The 18,740-nt window shown below is 41.8% G+C and overlaps 1 protein-coding gene across 1 annotated transcript in view; it reads left to right on the forward strand.

Moving 5' to 3' along the window:
- The window catches only part of LOC126235648 (dynein axonemal heavy chain 3), a 1,245,905-nt gene that overhangs the window by 1,147,834 nt on the left and 79,331 nt on the right, over nt 1-18,740 (forward strand). The window lies entirely within an intron of this gene.

The raw sequence follows: 18,740 nt of genomic DNA on the forward strand, positions 1-18,740 counted from the left end.
AGTTCAGGTATACATGCCGACATTGCAATATGAAGATGAAGAGGTAGAGAAATTGTATGACGATATTGAAAGAGTAATACGTAAGGGGAGATGGAAATCTAATAGTCATGAGGGACTGGAATGCAGTTGTAGGGCAAGGAGGAGAAGAAAAGATTACAGGAGAATGTGGGCTTGGGACAAGGAATGAGAGAGAGGGAAAGACTAATTGAGTTCTGTAATAAATTTCAGCTAGTAATAGCAAAAACTCTGTTCAAGAATCACAATAGGAGGAGGTATACTTGGAAAAGATCGGGTGACACATCAAGATTTCAGTTAGATTACATCATGGTCAAAAAGGGATTCCAAAATCAGATGCTGGATTTAAGGCATACGGAAGAGCAGATATAGACTTAGATCACAATATAGGAGTGATGATGAATAGGCCGAAGCTTAAGAGATTAGTCAGGAAGAATCAAGATGAAAAGAAGTGGGATACAGAAGTATTAAGGAATGATGAGATATGCTTGAAGTTCTCTAAGGCTATAGTTACAGCAATAGGGAATAGCTCAGTAGGTATTACAGTTGAAGAGGGGTGGACATCTCTAAAAAGGGCCATCGCAGAAGTAGGAAAGAAAACATAGGTACAAAGAAGGTAACTGTAAAGAAACCTTGGGTAACAGAAGAAATACTTCAGTTGATCAATAAAAGGAGGAAGTACAAAAATGTTCTGGGAAACTCAGTAATACAGAAATACAAAGGGCATTCAAAAAGTTTTGCATAGTCGTCTCTAATTTTGTTTTTATTTTTTGCAGGAAGAGAATGAAATTTTTTGTGAACATACTAGGAAAATTTAGCTATACATTGAGCTTATTCAATGTAGCCTCCATCAGCTGTGATACATATGGCCCAATGTTCTTTCCACGATGTAAATGCACTTTGCTGAAATTCTGGGGATTGAATTTTACACAATCGCTTGACACAGGAAATAAGGTCTTTCTCATTATCAAACATTTTACCACACAGGTGGGTCTTCAGATGACCAAACAGGTAAAAATCAGATGGAGCCAAGTCCGGACTGTAGGGAGGATGAGGAACAATTTTCCAACCCATTTTCCTGATTTTTTCTTGCGTCATGTGGGCTGTATGGGGTTTGGCATTGTCATGGTGTAGTCTAATGAGCTGACCCTGAAGCTGTGGTATGTGGGTCTTGATGGCACATTGCAGCTTGTCCAGTGACAAACAGTAATGGTCTGGGTTAATTGTGCAGCCAGGTTCCAAAAAGTCAATGAAAATGGCCCCACACCGATCCCAGAAGAAGGAGGCCATCACTTTTTGGCCTGCTGTCTTGTTTTCTTCTCCTGAGTGGAACCCGTATGATGCCACTCCTTGGATTGTGTTTTGCTCTCAGGTTCGGACAGAAACAACCATGTTTCATCCTTGGTAATAATACCATCAAAACACTGTTTCCACTCTTCAGTAAAGGTCTTCATGAGACCCTCGCACATATTCTTCCTCATTGAGCACAGATTTCTCTGTACCCTAGTGACTGTACCAGTGATACCACACTACCCAATGACAAACGGATCATTTCAGCAAGCTGTTGTGTCGTCACACATTTGTAATTTGGGATGATTTGATCAATGGTCTCCTTATTCACATCACTCACTGCCATCGTTGGTCTACCACATCGTGGATTGTCCAGTAGAGAAAATCACCTTCTTTAAAACTCTGCAATCACTGCTGGATAATGCTGCAATCCATTGTGTCCTCCCCAGAAACAGAGAGCAACTTCCTGTGAATCGATGTGGCAGAGTCATCGCCGGTCTTGAAGAGGAACTCCATCACCAAACGTTGTCGCAACCTGACATCTACTTCATAGTCCATTATGGCCCACATGTAAATAAACGAAAATACTTTTACATACTAAATTATAGCTAAATGTTCCAAGTATGTTCACATAAAATTTCTCTTTCCTTCTGCAAAAAATTAAAAAAATAGAGATGACTGTCCAAAACTTTATGAACATCCTTTGTATAAGTCACTGAGGAATGAAATAAATAGGAAACACAGGCTCTATGAAAAATATGATGAAATCGAAAAACAAATGATTGTCAGAAGGATAGATTCGGCATACAGGAAAGTCAAAACAACTGTCAGTGGCATAAAAAGGAAGGGCTTTAACATTAAGAGTGCAACAGGAATTCCACTGTTAAATGCAGAAGAGAGAATGGTTAGGTGGAAAGAACACACTGAAATCCTCTATGAGGGGAAGATTTGTCTTATGTGATGAAAGAAGAAGCAGGAGTCGGTTTAGAAGAGATAGGGGATCCAGTATCAGAATCAGATTTTAAAAGAGCTTTGGAGAACTTCAGATCAAATAAGGCAGAAGGGATAGATAATATTCCATCAGAATTTCGAAAATCATTGGGGGAAGTGGCAACAAAATGACTATCCACGTTGGTGCGTAGAATTCATGAGTCTAGCGACATACCATCTGACTTTCAGAAAAATATCATTCACACAATTCCAAAGACTGCAAGAGCTGACAAGTGTGAAAATTATCACACAATCAGCTTAACAGCCCATGGCTCCAAGTTACTGACAGAGTAATATACATAGGAATGGAAAAGAAAATTGAGGTTGTGATAGATGGTGATCAGTTTGGCTTTAGGAAAGGTAATGGCACCAGAGAGGCAATTCTGTTGTTGCGGTTGATAACAGAAGCAAGACTAAAGAAAAATCAAGACACATTCATAGAATTTGTTGACCTGGAAAAAGCATGTAAAATGATGCAAGAGGTTCGAAATTTTGAGAAAAATAGGGATAAGCTATAGGGAGAGACGGGTGATGTACAATATGTACAAGAGCCAGGAGGAATAATAAGAGTGGCTGACCAAGAACAAAGTGCTTGGATTAAGAAAGGTGTAAGACAGGGAAGTAGTCTTTCACCCCTTCTGTTCAGTATGTACATCAAAGAAGCTATGATGGAAATAAAAGAAAGGTTCAAGAATGGAATTAAAATTCAATGTGAAAGGAAATCAATGATACAATTTGCTGATGACATTGCTATCATCAGCGAAAGTGAAGAAGAATTACATGATCTGATGAACAGAATGAACCATCTAATGAGTACAGAAATGAACTAAGTGTAAATCAAAGGAAGACGAAAGTAATGAGAAGTAGCAGAAATGAGAACAGCAAGAAACTTAACATCAGGATGGATGATTATGAAGTAGATGAAGTTAAGGAATTCTGCTACCTAGGCAGTAAAATAACCTATGATGGACAGATCAAGGAGGACATCAAAAGTAGACAAGCAATGGCAAAAAGGGCGTTCCTGCCCAAGAGATGTCTGTTAGCATCAAACATAGGCCTTAACTTGAGGAAGAAATTTGTGAGAATGTACATTTGCAGCACAGCATTGTATGGTAGTGAAACATGGACTGTGAGAAAACCGGAACAGAAGAGAATCAAAGCATTTGAGATGTGGTGCTACAGACTAATGTTGAAAATTTGGTGGACTGATAAGGTAAGGAATGAGGATGTTCTGCGCAGAACTGGGAAGAAAAGGAATATGTGGAAAATACGGATAAGGAGAAGGGACAGTATGATACAACATCTGATAAGACATGACGATATGAGTTCCATGGTACTAGAGGGAGCTGTAGAGGGAAAATAATTGTAGAGGAAGACAGATATTGGAATACATCCCGCAAATAATTGAGGACGTAGGTTGCAAGTGCTACTCTGAGATGAAGAGATTGGCGCAGGAGAGGAATTCATGGCTGGCCACATCAAACCAGTCAGAAGGCTGATGACCCCCCCCCCCCCCCCCAAAAAAAAAAAAAAAAAAAAAAAATCTTTTCACCTAGGCATGCAATGTTAATTAAATTTGATCCATATATAGACATCATAGGTAAGAATAAACCCCCTGAAATTTTGATGTGATTTGTTCATATGAAAAGTAGCAGTGGTTGGTCAAACCTTGGCTCTTAGAATAGTGCCATGAATTTTTAGCCACTTTGGACACCTGTATCTATATTTAGGTGTGGCTAAATCCCTAATTTTTGTCGTGGTGTGGTTCAGCATAAAAAGTTGTCTATGTGTATTAAAGCAAATGACCTAATGTTTGCTAGAACTTTTAAAAAAGCGTAGCAAGCTTGACACCTTTGCACCTTCATACAAGATGCAAAGGTGAGTAGCCTCTCTTTAAAAGCTTCTAAAAATTCAACCACCGAAGGTACTGGACTGAAATTTGGTGTATAACCATCAAAGCACATTTAGAACCTTCACACCAAATTTCATTAGATTTGGAGATATTCGAGTGGGGCACTTTTTAATATTGGTCCCTTTAACATGGGATGTCTGTCATGCAGGGCTTTTTAAAGATCTTCTCTTCTTCTCCCAGTCCCTACAGTGGAAACATGTTTTTGCCACGAAACCTGCCAGTCAGACTCAACCAAACACCAATGTTGAACCCTGCCTGACCCAGTTTACTCCTCCATCCAACCATGATCCCCTCTCCCGTCCCAAGTCAAATTCTGTCCAGAATTTCTTAGCCTTGAACCTTGTCTCACCATCATTCCCCAAATCCCTCAATATGCAAACTAACCTTACATCTGCTGAGAGAACTGTAATACATCACCTAAAAACTGATCCCAACCTTACAATACTACCTGCTGACAAAGGCTCCACCACTTTTGCTTTCAACTGCAATGACTACCTGGCAGAAGGGCTGTGCTAGCTGTCAGATCAATCCACCTACAAACCCTGCCACAGTGACCATGTTCCAGAAACTCAGCAGGATCTCCAATCTTTCCTCAAATCCTTAGGCTCAAGCCAGAACCTTTCACCAGCGTCCATCTCTCTCCTCAGCCCTACCACTCAATGCACTCCTACCTTCTACATGTTTCCTAAAGTCCATAAACCTCCTACCCACCACCTTAGCTGAGTGGTAACATGCTCACATCCCACACAAGTAGGCCCAGGTTCGATTCCTGGCCAGATTGAGAGATTTTCTCTGCTCAAGGACTGGGTGTTGTGTTGTCCTCATCTGTTGTTGTTGTTGTTGTTGTTGTGGTCTTCAGTCCTGAGACTGGTTTGATGCAGCTCTCCATGCTACCCTATCCTGTGCAAGCTTCTTCATCTCCCAGTACTTACTGCAACCCACATCCTTCTGAATCTGCTTAGTGTATTCATCTCTTGGTCTCCCTCTACAATTTTTACCCTCCACGCTGCCCTCCAATGCTAAATTTGTGATCCCTTGATGCCTCAGAACATGTCCTACTAACCGGTACCTTGTTTTTGTCAAGTTGTGCCACATACTCCTCTTCTCCCCAATTCTATTCAATATTTCATCATTAGTTATGTGATCTACCCATCTAATCTTCAGCATTCTTCTGTAGCACCACATTTCGAAAGCTTCTATTCTCTTCTTGTCCAAACTATTTATCGTCCATGTTTCACTTCCATACATGGCTACAATCCATACAAATACTTTCAGAAATGACTTCCTGACACTTAAATCTATACTTGATGTTAACAAATTTCTCTTCTTCAGAAACGCTTTCCTTGCCATTGCCAGTCTACATTTTATATCCTCTCTACTTCGACCATCATCAGTTATTTTGCTCCCCAAATAGCAAAACTCCTTTACTACTTTAAGCGTCTCCTTTCCTAATCTAATTCCCTCAGCATCACCCGACTTAATTCGACTACATTCCATTATCCTCATTTTGCTTTTGTTGATGTTCATCTTATATCCTCCTTTCAACACACTGTCCATTCCATTCAACTGCTCTTCCAAGTCCTTTGCTGTCTCTAACAGAATTACGATGTTATCGGCGAACCTCAAAGTTTTTATTTCTCCTCCATGGATTTTAATACCTACTCCAAACTTTTCTTTAGTTTTCTTTACTGCTTGCTCAATATACAGATTGAATAACATCGGGGAGAGGCTACAACCCTGTCTCACTCCCTTCCCAACCACTGCTTCCCAACCATGCCCCTCAAATCTTATAATTGCCATCTGGTTTCTGTACAAATTGTAAATAGCCATTCGCTTCCTGTATTTTACCCCTACCACCTTTAGAATTTGAAAGAGAGTATTCCAGTCAACATTGTCAAAAGCTTTCTCTAAGTCTACAAATGCTAGAAACATGGGTTTGCCTTTCCTTAATCTTTCTTCTAAGATAAGTCGTAAGGTCAGTATTGCCTTACGTGTTCCAATATTTCTACAGAATCCAAACTGATCTTTGCCAAGGTTGGCTTTCACCAGTTTTTCCATTCGTCTGTAAAGAATTTGCATTAGTATTTTGCAGCTGTGACTTATTAAACTGGTACTTCCGTAATTTTCACATCTGTGAACACCTGCTTTCTTTGGGATTGGAATTATTATATTCTTCTTGAAGTCTGAGGGTATTTCGCCTGTCTCATACATCTTGCTCACAAGATGGTAGAGTTTTGTCAGGACTGGCTCTTCCAAGGCCATCAGTAGTTCTAATGGAATGTTGTCTACTCCCGGAGCCTTGTTTCGACTCAGGTTTTTCAGTCCTCTGTCAAACTCCTCATACAGTATCGTATCTCCCATTTCATCTTCATCTACATCCTCTTCCATTTCCATAATATTGTCCTCAAGTACATCGCCCTTGTATAGACCCTCTATATACTTCCTTCCACCTTTCTGCTTTCCCTTCTTTGCTTACAACTGTGTTTCCATCTGAGCTCTTGATATTCATACAAGTGGTTCTCTCTTCTCCAAAGGTCTCTTTAATTTTCCTGTAGGCAGTATCTATTGTACCCCTAGTGAGATAAGCCTCTACATCCTTACATTTTTCCTCTAGCCATCCCTGCTTAGCCATTTTGCACTTCCTGTCGATCTCATTTTTGAGATGTCTGTATTCCTTTTTGCCTGCTTCATTTACTGCATTTTTATATTTTCTCCTTTCATCAATTAAGTTCAATATTTCTTCTGTTACCCAAGGATTTCTACTAGCCCTCGTCTTTTTACCTACTTGATCCTCTGCTGCCTTCACTACTTCATCCCTCAGAGCTACGCATTCTTCTTCTACTGTACTTCTTTCCCCCATTCCTGTCAATTGTTCCCTTATGCTCTCCCTGAAACTCTGTACAAACTTTGGTTCTTTCAGTTTATCCAGGTCCCATCTCCTTAAATTCCCATCTTTTTGCAGTTTCTTCAGTTTTAATCTACAGTTCATAACCAATAGATTGTGGTCAGAGTCCACATCTGCCCCTGGAAATGTCTTACAATTTAAAACCTGGTTCCTAAATCTCTGTCTTACCATTATATAATCTATCTGATACCTTCTAGTATCTCCAGGATTCTTCCATGTATACAATCTTCTTTCATGATTCTTGAACCAAGTGTTAACTATGATTAAGTTATGCTGTGTGCAAAACTCTACCAGGCGGCTGCCTCTTTCATTTCTTAGCCCCAATCCATATTCACCTACTACGTTTCCTTCTCTCCCTTTTCCTACTCTGGAATTCCAGTCACCCATGACTATTAAATTTTCGTCTCCCTTCACTACCTGAATAATTTCTTGTATCTCATCATACATTTCATCAATTTCTTCATCATCTGCAGAACTAGTTGGCATATAAACTTGTACTACTGTAGTATGCATGGGCTTCATGTCTATCTTGGCCACAATAATGCGTTCACTATGCTGTTTGTAGTAGCTTACCCACACTCCTATTTTTTTTTTTTTTTTTCATTATTAAACCTACTCCTGCATTACCCCTATTTGATTGTGTGTTTTTTAATCCTGTATTCACCGGACCAAAAGTCTTGTTCCTCCTGCCACCGAACTTCACTAATTCCCACTATGTCTAACTTTATCCTATCCATTTCCATTTTTAAATTTTCTAATCTACCTGCCCAGTAAAGGGATCCGACATTCCACACTCCGATCCATAGAACACCAGTTTTCTTTTTCCTGATAATCACGTCCTGTTGAGTAGTCCCCGCCCGGTTATCCGAATGGGGGACTATTTTACCTCCGGAATCTTTTACCCAAGAGGACGCCATCATCATTTAATCATACAGTAAAGCTGCATGTCCTCGGGAAAAATTACGGCTGTAGTTTCCCCTTGCTTTCAGCCGTTCGCAGTACCAGCACAGCAAGGCCGTTTTGGTTAATGTTACAAGGCCAGATCAGTCAATCATCCAGACTGTTGCCCCTGCAACTACTGAAAAGGCTGCTGCCCCTATTCAGGAACCACATGTTTCTCTGGCCTCTCAACAGATTCCCCTCCGTTGTGATTGCACCTACGGTACGGCCATCTGTAATGCCGAGACACGCGAGCCTCCCCGCCAACGGGCAAGGTCCATGGTTCATGGGGTACCTCCACTTTGTCCTCATTATCACCAGTGCACAAGTCTCCCAATGTTGCGTCGACTGAAGTAGGACTTGCACTTGGCGTCTGTGGCCAGTGATGCCATGCCCTCATTTAATTTTTTCCAAAACCCAACCACCCAGGACTCCCCATTGTGGCCAGCTACTGGCCCTTGCTGAGAGAATCTCTGCACTCATAGACCAACAGCTTCAGCCTGTTATCCACAAGCTACCCTGCTATATAAAAGATACTAACCCTTTCCTTCACCGACTCTCCACATTTCCTGTTCCTTTACCAGTTGGTGCCCTGCTTGTCACTATTGATGCCACCTCCTTTTACACTAACATCCCTAATGCTGATGGCCTTACCATTATTGAACACTACCTTTACCAACATCCAACAGATTCCAAACCAGCAACCCCCTTCCTAGTCACCATGACCAACTGTACCTCACTCATAGTTACTTCTCCTTTGAAGACATTACCTACAAACAAATCCCGGGTACACCTGTGGGCACCTGCATGGCACCATCCTGTGATAACCTATTCATGGCCCATCTAGAAGAATCCTTCCTAAACACCCAGAACCAAAATCCTAAACCCCTCACCTGGTTCAGATTCATTGATGATATCTTTGTAACCTGGATCGAGGGTGAGGAAACCCTATCTGCAGTCCTCCAGAACCTCTGGTCCTACTCAACTCGACAACCACCTTTCTCGAAGATGGCTACATCAGCTCCCCTGTCTATATCAAACGTACCAACCACAACCGGTACCTCCACTTCGGCAGCTGCCACCCATTCCATACTGAGAAGTCTTTTCCATACAGCCTAGCCACCCGTGTCAATCGCATCTCCAGTGACAAGCAATCCCCCCTTAAGTTAGACCATCAGTGAGAGTGCACCACGAGTTCCTGCTGCTAATAAGGCGAGTACATTCTTTGTTTATTACATATTGTTACGAGTTTCAAACAGGAGCAACTTATTATCATTTATCTGTGTAGTTACTAGTTTATTTTTGTATTTTCTTGCATGTTTGAGTGCTTACTAGGCACAACCTTTTATTTTAATAATGGTGTAGCAGAGAGTACCACCATTGCTATCGACCCTCGTATTTTACTGGCTTTTGTTTGTTTTGGTTAGTATAGCTCAGTGTTGGTTAGACTGTCAGAGTGCACCACAAGTTCCTGCTGCTAATCAGGCGAGAACACCGTTCGTTACATATTTTTATGAGCTTCAAACAGGAGCAACTGCAGTAATGGATAGGAACCGTGATTGTTGTGTACAGATCCGAGCTGAGTTGGCAACCCTTCGCTCACAGCTCCGGGCTGCATTGCCTTCCGTCACACAGTTTGAGCCTGCTGTCTAGGGGCATCACTGTGAGGAGTCAGATGCAGGGATGCGAGAGACGTCGAGCACATCCCACGTGTCCCCTGATCGGTCCACTGCAGTGACCGCTCTGGGTACTGCCTGCATTGAGGTTGACCCCTCACCTTGGTCAAGTGGGAGATCATTCCAAAGTCTTGCAGGCAGCAAAAAACGTTCCGAGGGGCCGATCGTAGGGCCTTCCTGGTTCGTTTGACGAACAGGTTTTGGGCGTTATCTGTGGCTGACGATGTCTCTGAGTTGGATGTAGTCATCCACCCTGTTCCAGAGGAAGCTTCTCAGCCAGAAAGGTCTGGGCATACACAGAGGGTGGGTTCGCTGGTAGTTGGGAACTCCAATGTTAGGTGCATAATGGGGTCTCTTAGGAACACGGCTGCCAAGGATGGGAAGGAAGACAGTGTGCACTCTGTGTGCGTACAGGGTGCAGCCAATTGCAGGTGGTGTTTCATGCCGGTAGCAATGACATGTGTCAGTTTGGATCGGAGGAGATTCTCTCTCATTTCAGGCGGCTAGTGGAAATGGTAAAGACTGCCAGTCTTGCTTCCGAGATTAAGGCAGCAGAGCTCACCATCTGCAGCATCATCGATAGAACTGGCTGTGGTCCTTTAATGCAGAGCTGAGTGGACGGTCTGAATTAGAGGTTCAGGCAGTTCTGTGACCATGTAGGCTGCAGATTCCTTCACTTGCACCATCGGGTGGTTGGTTTCTGGGTTCCGCTTAATAGTTCAGGAGGCCACTAAACACACTAGAAGGCTACACGGTTAGCGGGGACTGTGAGGGAGGGGCTGGGCGGTCTTTTAGGTTAGAGGGTCTCAGGTAACCACAGAAAGGGCATCTGTCTAAAAGGGGGCAGGTAAAACATAGTAAGGTAGTTGTAGAAATGTTCAGTATTGTAGTTGTAAATTGTCATAGCTGTGTTGGGAAAGAATCAGAGCTCCAAGCCCTAATAGAAAGTACTGAAGCTCAAATAGCTATAGGTACAGAAAGTTGGCTAAACCTGGAAATAAGATCAGCTGAAATTTTTTCAAATGATCTAACAGTGTTCAGAAAGGATAGATTAAATACAGTTGGTGGTGGAGTATTTATTGCTGTCAGAGGTAGTATGCCTTGTAGTGAAATTGAAGTAGATAGTTCCTGCGAAATAGTATGGGTAGAGGTTGTACTAGACAATCGGACTAAACTATTAATCGAATCGTTTTACCGACCCCCAACTCAGAACATACAGTTGCTGAACAGTTCAAAGAAAACTTGAGTCAGATTTCAAATGAGAGCCCGCTCATACAATTATAGTGGGTGGTGATGTCAATCTACCCTCAATATGCTGGAAAAATTGTACATATAAAACCGGCAGCAGGCATAAAGTGTCATCCGAAATTGTACTGAATGCTTTCTCATCAAATTATTTTGAAAAATTAGTTCATGAGCCCACTCTAAGCATAAATGGTTGCGGAAGCATACTTGACCTCTTAGCAACAAATAATCCTGGACAAATAATATGTATCATGATGAATACAAGGATTAGCGACCACAAGGCACTTGCTGCTAGCATGAATACCGAAACATCTACAACCATCAACAAGAAAAGTAAAGTATTTAAGAAAGCTGATAAAAATGCTCTTAACACCTTTTTAAGAGACATTCATCACTCTTTCCAATCTGATCATGTTGTTGTTGTTGTGGTCTTCAGTCCTGAGACTGGTTTGATGCAGCTCTCCATGCTACTCTATCCTGTGCAAGCTTCTTCATCTCCCAGTACCTACTGCAACCTATATCCTTCTGAATGTGCTTTGTGTATTCATCTCTTTGTCTCCCTATACGATTTTTACCCTCCACACTGCCCTCCAATGCTAAATTTGTGATCCCTTAATGCTTCAGAACATGTCCTACCAACCGGTCCCTTCTTCTAGTCAAGTTGTGCCACAAACTTCTCTTCTCCCCAATCCTCTTTAAAACCTCCTCATTAGTTATGTGATCTACCCATCTAATCTTCAGCATTCTTCTGTAGCACCACATTTCGAAAGCTTCTATTCTCTTCTTGTCTAAACTATTTATCATCCATGTTTCACTTCCATACACGGCTACACTCCATACAAATACATTCAGAAACGACTTCCTGACACTTAAATCTATACTCGATGTTAACAAATTTCTCTTCTTCAGAAACGCTTTCCTTCCCATTGCCAGTCTACATTTTGTATCCTCTCTACTTCGACCATCATCAGTTATTTTGCTCCCCAAATAGCAAAACTCCTTTACTACTTTAAGTGTCTCATTTCCTAATCTAATACCCTCAGCATCACCCGACTTAATTCGACTACATTCCGTTATCCTCGTTTTGCTTTTGTTGATGTTCATCTTATATCCTCCTTTCAAGACACTATCCATTCCATTCAACTGCTCTTCCAAGTCCTTTGCTGTCTCTGACAGAATTGCAATGTCATCGGCGAGCCTCAAAGTTTTTATTTCATCTCCGTGGATTTTAATACCTACTCCGAATTTTTCTTTTGTTTCCTTCACTGCTTGCTCAATATACAGATTGAATAACATCGGGGAGAGGCTACAACCCTGTCTCACTCCCTTCCCAACCACTGCTTCCCTTTCATGCCCCTCAACTCTTATAACTGCCATTTGGTTTCTATACAAATTGTAAATAGCCTTTCGCTCACTACCAGCATAGCAAGGCTGTTTTGGTTAGTGTTACAAGGCCAGATCAGTCAATCATCCAGACTGTTGCCCCTGCAACTACTGAAAAGGCTGCTGCCCCTCTTCAGGAACCACACGTTTGTCTGGCCTCTCAACAGATACCCCTCCGTTGTGGCTGCACCTACGGTAAGGGTATCTGTATCGCTGAGGCACACAAGCCTCCCCACCAACGGCAAGGTACGTGGTTCATTGGGGGGATGTTGTGGGATCATGTAAGCATAGAAAAACTGTGGAATGATTTCAAAGATATAGTATCAACAGAAATTGAGAGATATAAACCAGGTAAGTTAATAAGTGATGGTACTGATCCCCCATGGTACACAAAACGGGTCAGATCACTGTTGCAGAAGCAATTAAAAATGCATGCCAAATTTAAAAGAATGCAAAATCCTCAAGACTGGCAAATTTTTGCTGAAGTTCGAAATATAGCACGTACTTCAATGCGAGATGCTTTTAATAATTTCCACAACAAAATTCTGGCTCGAAATCAGGCAGAAAACCCAAACAGATTCTGGTCAAAAATAAAACACACCAGTGGCAAAGACGCAATCAAAACCTTCACTGCGCAATAACAACGGTGAAGTCACTGATGACAGTGCCACTAAAGCAGAGTTGCTAAACACGGTTTTCCGAAACTCCTTCACCAAAGAAGATGAAGTAAATATTCCTGAATTCCAGTCAATAACAACTGCCAAGATGAGAAACATAGTAGATATCCTCAGTGTAACAAAGCAGCTTAAATCACTTAATAAAGCCAAGGCCTCCGGTCGAGATTGTATACCAGTCAGGTTCCTCTCAGAGTATGCTGCTACAATAAACAATTATATAGAACCGCTCACTCACAGAAAAATCTGTATCTAAAGACTGGAAAATTGTTCAAGCCACACCAATACCCAAAAAGGGAAGTAGGTGTAATCCGTTGAATTACAGGCCCATATCACTAACGTTGATTTGCAGTAGGGTTTTGGAACATATACTGCATTCAGACATTATGAAATACCTTGAAGAAAACGATTTATTGACACATAGTCAGCACAGATTCAGAAATTATCATTCTTGTGAAACACAACCAGCTCTTTATACTCATGAAGTAATGAGTGCTCTCGACAGGGGATGTCAAATTGATGCCATATTTTTAGATTTCCAGAAGGCTTTTGGCACCATTCCTCACAAGAGTCTTCTAACCAAACTGGGTGCCAATGGAGTATTGCCACAGTTGTGTGACTGGATTCGTGATTTCCTGTCAGGAAGGTCACAGTTCGTAGTAATAAATGGAAAGTCATTGACTAAAACAGAAGTAAAATCCGACATTCCACAAGGAAGTGTTATAGGCCCTCTATTGTTCCTGATCTATATCAGCAACATAGGAGACAATCTTAGTAGCTGTCTTATATTGTTTGCAGATGATGCTGTCATTTACCATCATGTAAAGTCATCAAATCACCAAAATGAATTGCCAAATGATTTAGATGAGTTATCTGTATGGTGCGAAAAGTGGCAGTTGACCCTGAATAAAGAAAAGTGTGAAGTTATTCACATGAGTACTAAAAGAAATCCATTAAATTTTGATTCGCGATAAATCATACAAATCTTACGGCCATAAATTCATTTAAATACTTAGGGATTACAATTACAAATAACCTAAATTGGAACAATCACCTAGACAGTGTTGTGGGTAGAGCACACCAAAGATTGCGATTCATTGGCAGAACACTTAGAAGGTGTAACAGGTCTACTAAAGAGACTGCTTACACCACGCTTGTCTGCCCTATTTTGGAGTATTGCTGTGTGGTGTGAGATAGTGCCACAGATATGATAAGTGAATTGGAGCAGCAATCATTATAACAGAGATGTTTCTCATTGCGATGGGATCTTCTCATGAAATTTCAATCACCAGTTTTCTCCTCCAATTGCGAAAATATTCTATTGGCACCCACCTAAGAGGGAGAGATGATCATCACAATAAAATAAAAGAAATCAGGGCTCGCAAAGAAAAATTCTAGTGCTTGTTTTACCTGCTCGCCGTTCGAGAATGGAACGGTAGTGGGACAGCTTCAAGGTGGTTCATTGAACCCTCTGCCAGGCACTTTATTGTCAATAGCAGAGTAATCACGTAAATGGAGATAGATGCAGATGAAATGTACTGAGAGTTTCACTGAGGCCTTCACGGACCACAATTATCCTCCCTCCCAACCTTGTACAGAAACAGATGTCCTGTGCCTTATCTTTCCAGTTACCCACCACCTCCCAAATGTCCAGCCACAGAGGAGCATTCCCCTCACGACTCAGTACCACCCAAGACTGGAGCAACTGAATTACATTCTCCACCAGAGGTTAGACTACCTCTCATTGTGCCTTGAAATGAGCAATATCCTACCCACTACTCTGCCCCCCCCCCCACCCCACCCCCCACCCTCCCTGTACCATAGACCTTGCCGTTGGTGGGGAGGCTTGCGTGCCTCAGCGGTACAGATAGCCGTACTGTAGGTGCAACCACAACGGAGGGGTATCTGTTGAGAGGCCAGACAAATGTGTGGTTCCTGAAGAGGGGCAGCAGCCTTTTCAATAGTTGCAGGGGCAACAGTCTGGATGATTGACTGATCTGGCCTTCTAACACTAACCAAAACGGACTCGCTATGATGGTAGTGTGAACAGCTGAAAGCAAGGGGGAACTACAGCCATAATAGTTCCCATGGGCATGCAGCTTTACTGTATGGTTAAATGGGTAAAATATTTCGGAGGTAAAATAGTCCCCCATTCGGATCTCTGCGTGGGGACTGCTCTAGAGGACGTCCTTATCAGGAGAAAGAAAACTGGCGTTCTATGGATCGGAGCATGGAATGTCAGATCCCTTAATCGGGTAGGTAGGCTAGAAAATTTAAAAAGGGAAATGGATAGGTTAAAGTTAGATATAGTGAGAATTAGTGAAGTTCAGTGGCAGGAGGAACAAGACTTTTGGTGAGGTGAATACAGGGTTATAAATAGAAATTCAAATAGGGCTAATGCAGGAGTAGGTTTAATAATGAATAAAAAAAATAGGAGTGCGAGTAAGCTACTACAAACAGCATAATGAACGCATTATTGTGGCCAAGATAGACACAAAGCACACGCCTACTACAGTAGTACAAGTTTATATGCCAACTAGCTCTGCAGAAGACGAAGAATTTGAAGAAATGTATAATGAGTTAAAAGAAATTATTCAGATAGTGACAGGAGACGAAATTTTAATAGTCATTGGCGACTGGAATTCGATAGTAGGAAAAGGAAGAGAAGGAAACGTAGTAGGTGAATATGGATTGGGGGTAAGAAATGAAAGAGGAAGCCACCTGGTAGAATTTTGCACAGAGCATAACTTAATCACAGCTAACACTTGGTTCAAGAATCATAAAAGAAGGTTATATACATGGAAGAAGCCTGGAGATACTGACAGGTTTCAGGTAGATTATATAATGGTAAGACAGAGATTTAGGAACCAGGTTTTAAATTGTAAGACAATTCCAGGGGCAGATGTGGACTCTGACCACAATCTATTGGTTATGAACTGTAGATTAAAACTGAAGAAACTGCAAAAAGGTGGGAATTTAAGGAGATGGGACCTGGATAAACTGACTAAACAAGAGGTTGTACAGAGTTTCAGGTAGAGCATAAGGGAACAATTGACGAGAATGGGGGAAAGAAATACAGAAGAAGAAGAATGGGCAGCTCTGAGGGATGAAGTAGTGAAGGCAGCAGAGGATCAAGTAGGTAGAAAGGCGAGGGCTAGTAGAAATCCTTGGGTGACAGGAGAAATATTGAATGTAATTAATGAAAGGAGAAAATATAAAAATGCAGTAAATGAAGCAGGCAAAAAGGAATACAAACGTCTCAAAAATGAGATCAACAGGAAGTACAAAATGGCTAAGCAGGCATGGCTAGAGGACAAATGTAAGGATGTAGAAGCTTTATCTCACTAGGGGTAAGATAGATACTGCCCACAGGAAAGTTAAAGAGAGCTTTGGAGAAAAAAGAACCACTTGTATGAATATTAAGAGCTCAGATGGAAACCCAGTTCTAAGCAAAGACGGGAAAGCAGAAAGGTGGAAGGAGTATATCGAGGATCTATACAAGGGCAAGGTACTTGAGGGCAATATTATGGAAATGGAAGAGGATGTAGATGAAGATGAAATGGGAGATATGATACTGCGTGAAGAGTTGGACAGAGCACTGAAAGAGCTAAGTCAAAACAAGGCCCCGGGAGTAGACAACATTCCATTAGAACTACTGATGGCCTTGGAAGAGCCAGTCCTGACAAAACTCTACCATCTGGTGAGCAAGATGTATAAGACAGGCGAAATACCCTCAGACTTCAAGAAGAATATAATAATTCCAATCCCAAAGAAAGCAGGTGTTCACAGATGTGAAAATTACCGAACTATCAGTTTAATAAGTCACAGCTGCAAAATACTAATGCGAATTCTTTACAGACGAATGAAAAAACTGGTGGAAGCCAACCTTGGCGAAGATCATTTTGGATTCCGTAGAAATATTGGAACACCTGAGGCAATACTGACCCTACAACTTATCTTAGAAGCTAGATTAAGAAAAGGCAAACCTATATTTCTAGCATTTGTAGACTTAGAGAAAGCTTTTGACAACATTGACTGGAATACTCTGTTCCAAATTCTGAAGGTGGCAGGGGTAAAATACAGGGAGCGAAAGGCTATTTACAATTTGTACAGAAAGCGGATGGCAGTTATAAGAGCCGAGGGACATGAAAGGGAAGCAGTGGTTGGGAAGGGAATGAGACAGGGTTGTAGCCTCTCCCCGGTATTATTCAATCTGTATATTAAGCAAGCAATAAAGGAAACAAAAGAAAAATTTGGAGTAGGTATTAAAATCCATGGAGAAGAAATAAAAACTTTAAAGTTTTCCGATGACATTGTAATTCTGTCAGAGGCAGCAAAGGACTTGGAAGAGCAGTTGAACGGAATGGACAGTGTCTTGAAAGGAGGGTATAAGATGAACATCAACAAAAGCAAAATGAGGATAATGGAATGTAGTCGAATTAACTTGAGTGATGCTGAGGGGATTAGATTAGGGAATGAGACACTTAAAGTAGACACTCGAAGTAGAGAGGGTATAAAATATAGACTGTCAATGGCAAGGAAAGTGTTTCTGAAGAAGAGAAATTTGTTAACATCAAGTATAGATTTAAGTATCAAGAAGTCGTTTCTGAAAGTATTTGTATGGATTGTAGCTATGTATGGAAGTGAAACATGGATGATAAATAGTTTGGACAAGAAGACAATAGAAGCTTTCGAAATGTGGAGCTACAGAAGATTGCTGAAGATTAAATGAGTAGATCACATAACTAATGAGGAGGTGTTGAATAGAATTGGGGAGAAGAAGAGTTTGTGGCAGAACTTGACTAGAAGAAGGAATCGGTTGGTAGGACTTGTTCTGAGGCATCAAGGGATCACCAATTTAGTGTTGGAGGGCAGCGTGGAGGGTAAAAATCATAGAGGGAGACCAAGAGATGAATACACTAAGCAGATTCAGAAGGATGTAGGCTGCAGTACGTACTGGGAGATGAAGCAGCTTGCACAGGATAGAGTAGCATGGAGAGCTGCATCAATCCAGTCTCAGGACTGAAGACCACAACAACAACAACATCCTTCCCACATCTCCCACAGTGGTTTTTTGCTGCCCACCTAACCTACACAATATGCTTGTCAATCCCTACACAACCCCTGCTCCCAGCCCCATGCATCATGGCTCATATCCCTGATGCAGGACCTGTCCCAAACATCCTCCCACCACCACCTACTCCAGTCCAATCACAAACATCACCTATCCCATCACAAGCAGGGCTACCTGTGAAACCAGTTGTGTGATCTACAAGCTAAGCTGCATCCACTGTGCTGCACTCTATGTGGGCATTGCAACCAACATGCTGTCTGTCTGCATGAATGGCCACTGACAAACTATGGCCAAGAAACAACTGTACCACCCTGTTGCTGGGCATGCATCCCAACACAACATTCTTCGTTTCAATGACTGCTTCACAGCCTGTACCATCTGGATCCTTCCCAACAACACCAGCTTTTTTGAACTGCGCAGGTGGAAACTCTCCCTGCAATATATCCTACATTCCTAAATTCTCGTAACCCTCCCAGCCTCAACCTTCTTAGTCATTGTCCCTACCCATCTAGCTGCTTCCCTGTTCCCATTCCAGCTCCAAGTCCACTATTTCGCTAATGCACCCAGTGTTTTTACTTTTCTCCTCTACTGCTACCCCCCTCCCTCTCTCCCCCGCCTACCATCTAACCTCCTGACT

This window comes from Schistocerca nitens, chromosome 2, assembly GCF_023898315.1.
Source record: "Schistocerca nitens isolate TAMUIC-IGC-003100 chromosome 2, iqSchNite1.1, whole genome shotgun sequence".
Classification (NCBI taxonomy): domain Eukaryota; kingdom Metazoa; phylum Arthropoda; class Insecta; order Orthoptera; family Acrididae; genus Schistocerca; species Schistocerca nitens.